The following is a 10,347-nucleotide window of genomic DNA, read 5'->3' on the forward strand; positions in this document are numbered from 1 at the left end:
AAATGCTGTTGGGAAAATTGGACAGCCACATGCAGAAAAATGAAACTGGACCATTTCCTTACACCACACACAAAAATAGACTCCAAATGGATAAAAGAGCTAAATGCGAGACAGGAATCCATCAAAATCCTAGAGGAGAACACAGGCAGCAACCTCTTCAACCTCAGCCACAGCAACTTCTTCCTAGACACATCGCCAAAGGCAAGAGAAGCAAGGGCAAAAATGAACTATTGGGACTTCATCAAGATAAAAAGCTTCTGCACAGTAAAGGAAACAGTCAACAAAACCAAAAGACAGCCGACAAAATGGGAGGAGATATTGCAAATGACATCAGATAAAGTGCTAGTATCCAAAATCTATACAGAACTTATCAAACTCAACAACCAAGGAACAAATAATCCAATCAAGAAATGGGCAGAAGACATGAACAGACAATTTTTGCCAAGAAGACATCCAAATGGCCGACAGACACATGAAAAAGTGCTCAACATCACTCGGCATCAGGGAAATACAAATCAAAACCTCAATGAGATACCACATCACACCAGTCAGAATGGCTAAAGTGAAGTCAGGAAACAACAGATGTTGGTGAGGATGCGGAGGAAGGGGAACCCTCCTACACTGTTGGTGGGAATGCAAGCTGGTGCAGCCACTCTGGAAAACAGTATGGAGGTTCCTCAAAAAGTTGAAAATAGAGCTACCCTACGACCCAGCAATTGCACTACTGGGTATTTACCACAAAGATACAAATGTAGTGATCTGAAGGGGCACATGCACTCCAATGTTTATAGCAGCAATGTCCACAGTAGCCAAACCATGGAAAGAGCCTAGATGTCCATCAACAGATGAATGGATAAAGAAGATGTGGTATATATATACATATATATACAATGGAATATCATGCAGCCATCAAAAAATGAAATCTTGCCATTTGCAACGACGTGGATGGAACTAGAGGGTATTATGCTAAGCGAAATAAGTCAATCAGAGAAAGACAAGTATCATATGATCTCACTGATATGAGGAATTTGAGAAACAAGACAGAGGATCATAGGGGAAGGAAGGGAAAAATGAAACAAGACAAAACCAGAGAGGGAGACAAACCATAAGAGACTCTCAATCTCAGGAAACAAACAGGGTTGCTGGAGTGGAGGGAAGTGGGAGGGATGGAGTGCCTGGGTGATGGACATTGGGGAGGGTATCTGCTATGGTGAGCGCTATGAATTGTGTAAGACTAATGAATCACAGACCTGTACCCCTGAAACAAATAATACATTATATGTTAATAAAAAATTTTTAAAAAGAAAAATAAATAAATTGGTCATCTATTTACAGGGATGAGTGAAAAATCCTGAAGATGTAATGGGCATGGGGAAAAAATTGAAGCTATCAGTGGATGAGATTTAATATGTGGAATTAGAGGAGTGAAGTTGATGGGGAGCACATCTCTAGTTTTTATGTCCTTTGTCTCAGAATTCAGAGAACAGTAGGAGTTTCTGCTATCTCCCAGAGATCAGAAAATTGTAGCAAACTCCATGAATCGTTTGCATCTCTGAGGCAGATGACTGGCAAGTGAAAACAGAAGAACCTAGTATCTGGCTTGTTTTAATATGGGCACTTTAAAAGAAGTTTATTGCATTGGATATTTAAAATAAGCAGATTTTTCCAAATTTTTGGACATTTGGGGTATGCTGGCTAACATGAGCACAGGTTTTGAAGTGTGAAAGGACCAAATTAAACTCTAGTTTGGCACCTTTCTAGCTGTGTGATTGGGGGCAAGTTACCTATCATTTTCTGAACTTTAATTTCTTCATCAGTGAAATTGTAATAAAGATACTTTTGTCACAGGATCTTTGTGATGATTAGCAGTTAGATTGCCTCTTATTCACTACATTGTTGATAGAGGTATTCCTGCCCTTGGTTTATGGGGATGGCCAAGCACATGACACCCAATACTGAACAGATGATATTCATAATGGTTTATTAGTCACATACATTCACAACTTGGAGGAGAAGGACACTGCATGCCATACAGGGCCACACGGGGCTTGCACTTGGTAACAGAGTGGACAACCTGGGCCATGGGAAGAAGGCTTTACAGTATTAAGAACATGGGGTGCCCCCTGTTTCCCATGGGAAGATTTGATTGCTTGTTCAAATAATTCCATGGGCAGTCAGGGACGTGAAACCTGCTATTCAGGGATAAGCAGGAACTGTGCCTGGTTACTCTGATAGGGAAGATGGTTTGGCTAGGGGATCTTATTCATGGGATAAGTGGGGAGGAAAACTCCTGGTTAGACCATTCAAGGACTTCCCAATTTTACCAGATGTCAAAGCAGTACATAATGTTGAGCCTTAATTTTTGGTCTTACACCACGAATCCATAAAGTGTCTGACACATGGTTGGTAACTGCAAAACAGACAAGTAAATCTAAAAAAAAAAAAAAGTCAAGGATGATTCTTTCTGAGGTGTATGTTGATTTTGAAAGCTATCAGATTTAAGCTAAAGAGAAGCTCCTAAACTAAACATCTAGTTGATAATCCTCTCCTAGAGAACATTCTTGTAATTTGAGAAAATTCTAAACACAGCTATTCATTAGGAAAAAAATGGTCCTGAAATACATAACCTGAAATAAAATAAAATGAAAGGAAAAAGCCATTTTCCTTCCAAACAGTTTCCAAAAAAAATAACGCCTGAATCAAAGCCTGTGGTCAGAACCACTCTACCATTGATTCTTGTTAATGAAGCATCTCTCCAGAATAGGCTGATCAGACAGAAAGGTAATTGAAGCTTTTAAAAATGAAAAGAAAATGTAAGCCATTTTATGTACTGACCATACATTCTGAGACCAAAAGTGTACTTGTGAGTTTTTTGTTTTGTTTTGTTTTTTGTTTTTTTTTTAAGTCTCAGGAATATGTGAGATTTCTGAAGCTGCTTGGTTACCCTGGGAAGCATGTATACCCTTTGTGGGGACTAGTGTCCCAGAGCCTCTGCCTGTCAACATACATTATCCTACTGGTAAGTAAATGATCTTCTCTACTAGTCTTGTTTGGTATCACTACTTTCTAATGCTTTGGGGAAAGTTTCAGGGGGTGAATTATATCAGACTGCAGCTACAGCTGTTATGTTTGCATTATGTACCAGACTCTGTGCTAGATGTGCCACCAAATTCTGCCACTATCCTAACAGACTTGGAATGTAGCTCATAGGATGCCTATTCAATAAGAGCTATGACTCAGAAAGGTCAGATAACTATGAATTAAAGTGTGCCACTCAGAACCTGGTCAGCCTATGGTTTTCTGGGCTACATGTTATAAATCATTGCTTGAACGTTAATTTTTAAATTTGTCTTCAGGAAAGGTCCACACAGGAATATTCTGGTAAGAATGGTAGTTACTGCTCATATAGAGTAGATTCAATTAAGAAGTTAAAGACAGTAGTAATGATCTTGTTTTATTATTACACAGAAAACAGTTATTTTTGTCATTATCATTACTCTAAACAAACATTTTTTGAGCACCTGTGAGCCAAGCACACTGTTAGGCAGTTTCCCATTTTGTTATCCCTGTAAGTCTTCAGAGCATTTATTCAGTGCAGTTATTCTCATTCCCAGTTGACAATGAGGGAATTTTAATGCTGAGTATTTAATGGCTTGCCCCATTTTAGTAGTATGCTGAAACTGGCTCACACTGGCTCTTAAGAGGCTAAAAAGAGGCTCTAAATCCTATGCATCTCTTCCTTGAAATTGGTGGTGAGTATTTTCACCACACAAATCAGAGAACTCTACAAAGCATGCACTCCCAGATCTCTCCTTCCTCTCTTGATTTTCAAACATTTACCAGCATACAACTGATCAAGTAAAATTCCAAGTCTAGTTTCTCCAGCTGCTAACTATATGACCCTGGGTTAGTTGCTTATCCTCTCTGAGCTTCACTTTCCTAATATTTAAAATCAATAATTCTCTGTATTGCCTATGTTATTTTGTGGATTTAAATTTTTATTCTCTTGGATTTGGGGTGATTCAAGCCAGTTCCTGAAATACAGTTAACACCCCTATAAATCATAGCTATTTTTCAATCTGCTCTAGAAAAATCTATTCTAAAATAGACATTGTGCATTCAGAGGGTATGGAATAGTAAAATCACAGTAAGAGACTATTGTAGAGGAGGAGCTCTTGAAGCACTCATTTGACAAGTATTTGTCAGAACCATTTTCTTTAAAATGCATATTAATGGCTTTCCACCCCCTGTGGAAACAGGGGGTTGCTATTCAATAAATATAAAATTTCACTTAATACAAGATGAATAAGTTCTGGAGATTTGCTATAAAATGTGGTACCTACAGTTAACAATACTGTACAGTATATTTGAATATTGTTAATGGGGTAAATCTCATCCTAAGTGTTCCTACCACAATAGAAAAAGAAAAAAAAGAAAGAAATGTGGATTATAGTCATGTCTGCATAACTCTGTAAATTTAAATTGATTAAAATTCATTGCATTTTATGGTATGTAAATGATACCTCGATAAAGCTGTTTTAAAAAAATGCATATTAATGGTATGCCACTTGCTAACCTCCTCCTTCCTGAGTTGGTCCAGGAATAGCCAAAGAAGTCCCCTTTTTCATAAAATTTTAGAAAGACTGCAGAGCTGTCTGATTGTTCTGAATTAGAACATAATAAAAATCAATTCTTATTTTCTTACAAAAATGATAAATAATTGCAGACAAAATATTCCTGAAAGTAGAGATTACAGTTTTATTTACCATAGTATTTTGAACTGTTTTCAATGAGAGAGTTGGTCTGACCAATATGGTTTTCTATAATTCTAGAAATGTAACTCTGTGATCTAAATTTTATTTTTTTAAGATTTTACTTACTAGAGAGAGAGAGAGCACAAGCAGGTGGAGAGGCAGAGGGAGAGAGAAAGGGAGAAGCAGACCCTTGCTGATCAGGGAGCCTGACATGGAACTTGATCCCAGGACTCTGGGATCATGACCTGAGCCAAAGACAGATGCTTAACCGACTAAGCCACCCAGACACCCCAGTGATCTAAATTTTAATTACTGTGTCACATACTACAGGTTGTTTAAAACAGCAAAAATTTGATAATTTTTCTTTTCTTTTGAAATTTCTCTTATTTTATATAAGTCCTATGTATTCATTTTAGGATTAGAAAATAAATGTTTTATTTTTTATTTTATTTTTCTTTGCTTAAGTTTTTATTTTAATTCCAGTTAGTTAACATACAGTGATATATTAGTTTCAGGAGTGCACATGTCTGTGATAAGCAAAGGTGATGTATGGAACTGCTGAATCATTATAAATGTTCTTTTTTAAATAAATAAATTCATAAGTATTTATTAAGTATCTCTGATGTATGTAGATATGTTTAAACAGAGTAAGTAGATTGTATACACACACTGACATATACACACATATACACTGACACAAACTGAATTCTATTAGATGTTTTGCTGTCAAAGGAGTTTTATTAAAATCTTTGTAGTGAAGGATCTTACTGCAGCATTCATGAGAACTATAAAAATTGAAAACAAAAAATGCCTAAGAATTGGAGACCTTTATATTTCTTGACCTGGGTGGTTACATTTGTATTTATTTGCATTAATTCATTTTTTGTACACTTCTTATGATGTAGGAAAGATGTTGGAGTTCAGAGCCAACAGCCAAGAAAGAATTCTTGAGACGTCTTTGGTGCAAAAAAAGTGGTTTTATGAGGACAAGACCCTGGGCAGAAAGAGTTACACTGGGGTCATGAGGAGTAGCTGATTATATACTTTCAAGTTGGGAGGGGGTTAGGGACTGCGTTAAGTCTCTAAGGTATTTTGGAAGCCAGGTTTCCAGGACCTTGAGGGGGTTAGTTATTGTCAGGAAAAGGTCATTCATTACTGTCTAATAAAACCTTAGTCATGAGACCCTTCAGATGTATATCAGTGGGTCATATGCTTGGGGAATGATTGCCAACATATATCTTGGGGGGTAGAGATAAAGGAAGTTTCCAAAGGAATTTTTATATGTTAAAACAGACTTGCAGGATCCTGGGTGGGGATAATATTAAGCTAAGATTGCCTTTTGCCCTTAGCAAAGCATTAACATCGAGGCAGCTGAATTCCTAGAGGAATGTCACTCTGCCTGTTTCAAGGACTTGTCAGTGGGCTGTATGTAGTAAGGAAATTTAATTTTTCTTTTTGCCTTTGTTTCCCACATCACTTATGTGTGTTATCCCCCACTACAAAGAAGAAAGAAAACCAGGAAGAACTAAATTAAATTAACATTGTTCATATCTGGAGGTGGAAAGAGGGAGACTTTGTCCTTTTTTAATTTATTTTGAAGTTTTTCTCTAATTTCATGTGTTTATTTCATAAGGTGAACTTAATTCTCTCTGTGTGAAGAATGAATTGATCTCTCATCTAGAGGGAGAAGAGTTCTGTCTTGTTTGTTTGCCTTCCTGAAAAAAACTTTGACCATAGCAAGAGCATTACTGACAATATAAAAAGCCACACTGAGAAAAGCTGGATGTTCATCTTCGTTTTGTCTTCCAATTTTGTCCCGAGTGGTACCATTATGAACTATACTTTGCCCACCACAATCTGTTCCATGAAAGTTCTGATTACATAATTTTTAAGTATTTTTTAACTTTTTATTTAAATTCCAGTTAGCTAACATACAATGTAATATTAATTTCAGGTGTACAATATAGTGATTCAACACTTCCATACAACACCCAGTGCTCATCACAAGTACACTCCTTAATCCAGTTCACCCATTTAACCCACCCTCCCCCACCCACCTCCCCTCTGGTAACCATCAGTTTGTTCTCTCAAGTTAAGAGTCTGTTTCTTGGTTTGAAATATATAAACTAACAAAACTGAAAAGGGAAGAAATAGAAAACTTGAACAGACAGATAAATAGCAAAGAAATTGAATCATTAATAAAAAAACTCCCAACAAACAAAAGCCCAGGATCACATAGCTTCACAGGGGAATTCTACCAAATATTTAAAGAAGAGTTAATATCTATTCTTTTCAAACTATTCCAAAAAATAGAAATGGAAGGAAAACTTCCAAAATCATTCTATGAGGCCAGTATGACCCTGATACCAAAACCAGATAAAGACCCTACTAAAAAAGAGAACTACAGGTCAATATCCCTGATGAACATGGATGCAAAAATTCTCAATAAAATGCTAACAAACCAAATCCAACAATACATTTAAAAAATCATTCACAATCAAATGGGATTTATTCCTGGGCTGCAAGAGTATTTCAATATTCACACATTAATCAACATGATACACTACATAATAAAAGAAAAGATAAGGACCATATGATCTTTTCTGATACAGAAAAAGCATTTGACAAAGTACAATATTCATTCATGATAAAAACCCTCAACAAAATTGGTTTAGAGGGAACATATCGCAACATAATAAAGGCCATATATGAAAAACCCACAGCTAATACCAACCTCAGTGGGGGGTGGGAAATGAAAGCTTTTCCTTTATGGTCAGGAACAAGACAGAAATGACCACTCTCACCACTATTACTTAATATAGTATTGGAAGTTGCAGCCTCAGCAATCAGACAACAACAACAACAACAACAACAACAACAAAATAAAAGGCATCCAAATCAGCAAAGAAATAACTTTCACTATTTGCAGATGACATGATACTCTGTATAGAAAACCTGAAAGACTCCACCAAAAACTGCTGTAACTAATACATGAATTCAGTAAAGTCACAGGATATAAAATCAATGTACAGAAATCTGTTGCATTTCTATATGCCAATAATGAAGCAGAAAGAGAGATGAAGTAATCAATCCCATTTACAATTGCAGCAAAAACCATAAGATACTTAGGAATAAACCTACTCTGAAAACTATAAAGTATTTTTAAAATTTGATTTTATCATCATAAGAACACTTAATGAGATCTACCCTCTGAACAAAATTTTAAGGGTACAATGCCTCATTGTTGATTATAAGTAGAATGTTGCACATCAAATCTTTAGTTTATTCATCTTACTTAACTGAAACTTTATGCCTGTTAATAACTCCCCTGTTTTCCTTCCCCTTAGCCCCAGCAACCATCATTCCAGTCTTTGATTCTATGAATTTGACTACTTTAGATATTTCATGTAAGTGGAATCTTGCAGTATTTGTCTTTCTATGACTGGCTTATTTCACTTAGCATAAAGTCCTCAAGTTTTCTCCATGTTGTCACATATTGCAGAATTTTCTTTTGAGATCTACCTATATCATATTTTCTTTATTCATTTATCTGTGGATGGACATGTATGTTGTTTTCATACTTGGCCATTGTGAAAAGTGCTGCAATGAACAGAAGAGTGCTAATATGTCTTTGAGATCCGGTTTCAATACTTTTGGATAAATAATCATAAGTAGGATTACTGGATCATATGATAGTTTTATTTTTAATTTTTTGTGGAGTCTCCACATTATTTTCCAAAGTGGCTTTTTCTTCTTTTCTACAAATAATTTTATGTTCTTTTTTTATGCCTCTAAAATATTGATTTGTCTTTTTAATAACTAAGAGTAAGAAAGTACAGCAAAAGCAAAAATTTTAGAAATAAAACAATGTGTGTGGCTTCCCATATTCATATATTTTATAGATCACACATAAGGTTTAGCCTTAAAGGGGGACTTACTCAAGCATAATAGTGAGTATTGTTATAAGTTTAAAGTAGTATAGAAGAATCTTTGATTAAATTGTTGGTGGTAGGCAATGATGATGTTGTATTTCTCTCAAATCCTATAGTGGTACCCAAGGAATATGTTTCCCTGATAAAACCTTCTGACTTTGCACTCTGTGGATTTCAAAAAATAGTGTGTTACCAAGACAAAGAACATTATTTGTGCACATGTAAGCACACTTGGATGTGTGTTAAATATGTTTTATATATGCAAACACACATAGAGTTATCTACAAAGTGTATTAGAATTTTTAAAAAGGTAACAGAAACTAGAGCTGCTAATATTATAAGCTTAATTAGCTGTGGCAAACTCTTGGCTAATATATCTGTTCTCCACAAGATCCTGGCAGTAGATAAGAGCTTCCACATTTTATAGCCCTGAGACTCAGTGATGTAAAGTGACTTGTCCTCAATTACATACCATAATCTCATTAAATCCAAAGACTGTCCTGGCTCTGACACATGTTCCTATCTCTAGTCAGCCTTTTCCTAGGATCTCTGACTCCTCCAGAATATTCTAGTACAAAGATAATTATGGAAAGTGACCATTTACTGGCCTTAAACGTCACTCTGCTCTGAGTTTGACTGAAGAATATTTGCAGGGACACAGGCTCTTTCTGTGGCCCACCCACTCATATAGATTGCTTCAGCTTCATTGGGTTTGGGATCTGCAGCCTAGACTATCTAAGGAACTTGGATATGTCCCGGATCAGTTCTGTGGGTGCTCTAGGGTCTGTTCCAGGGAACCATATTTCTGTCTGCCAAGGAGGTAGAAAGGCCTTCATCAAATACACATGTCTACTCTAAAATTCAAAACATTTTTCTTTGAGGCACAAATGATCAGGGGTAAATTCCTGTGCCCTGCTATTTGCAATCTGTGTGAACCTAAGCAAGACATTTCGCTGTTGGGAGGAAAATTTTTTCCTCTAATTTAGGTTCAAATGGTCAAGGCCTGTAAATTAACTGACAATAAATAGATTAACAAGAGAAAATATATGCATAAGTGGGAGCACCCAATAATGAGTAACTCAATGAATAGCCAGAAAGAAAGGTATATATACCAACTTAAAAGGGAGAGAGGTTAGGACTTTAATGGGAAAATTATGGAAGGCTCTATCGGGTTTTTTGATGCTAATGATAATGGTAGTCTATCTCCTTCTAGGCTCAAAATTTCCGTGTGTGTGTGTTGTGTATTTGGAAAGGGGGTTATGAAAGTTGAATTCACACTTTCTGGTACTAAGGGTCAGTGTTCTTTTAATCAGGAAACTTCCTGGGAGGGACAGGTCAATGGCAGTTGTAATTTTGGTAGGTTCTGCTTAAATTTAAGTAACGTTTCTTTATATGGCTGCTATCTGTTCAGATGTTTTCAATTTAAAATCATCTTTATACCACTTTGGTGGGCTGCTAATTCCTTCATAGCCATTCTGAACCTATTTCCTCATCTGTCATGTGGGTGGGGGGGACATTGCTTTGCAGATTGGATCTGAAAATTTCATGGTATACCTAAAATACCTGACATGGTGGAGGGAGGGTGCCAATAAATGATATAGTTCCTTTCCCTCTTCCTCTTACTGCATATTCTATCCCTTGGCTTTGATTACCAGCCCCAG

Source organism: Zalophus californianus, chromosome X (assembly GCF_009762305.2).
Source record: "Zalophus californianus isolate mZalCal1 chromosome X, mZalCal1.pri.v2, whole genome shotgun sequence".
Lineage (NCBI taxonomy): Eukaryota > Metazoa > Chordata > Mammalia > Carnivora > Otariidae > Zalophus > Zalophus californianus.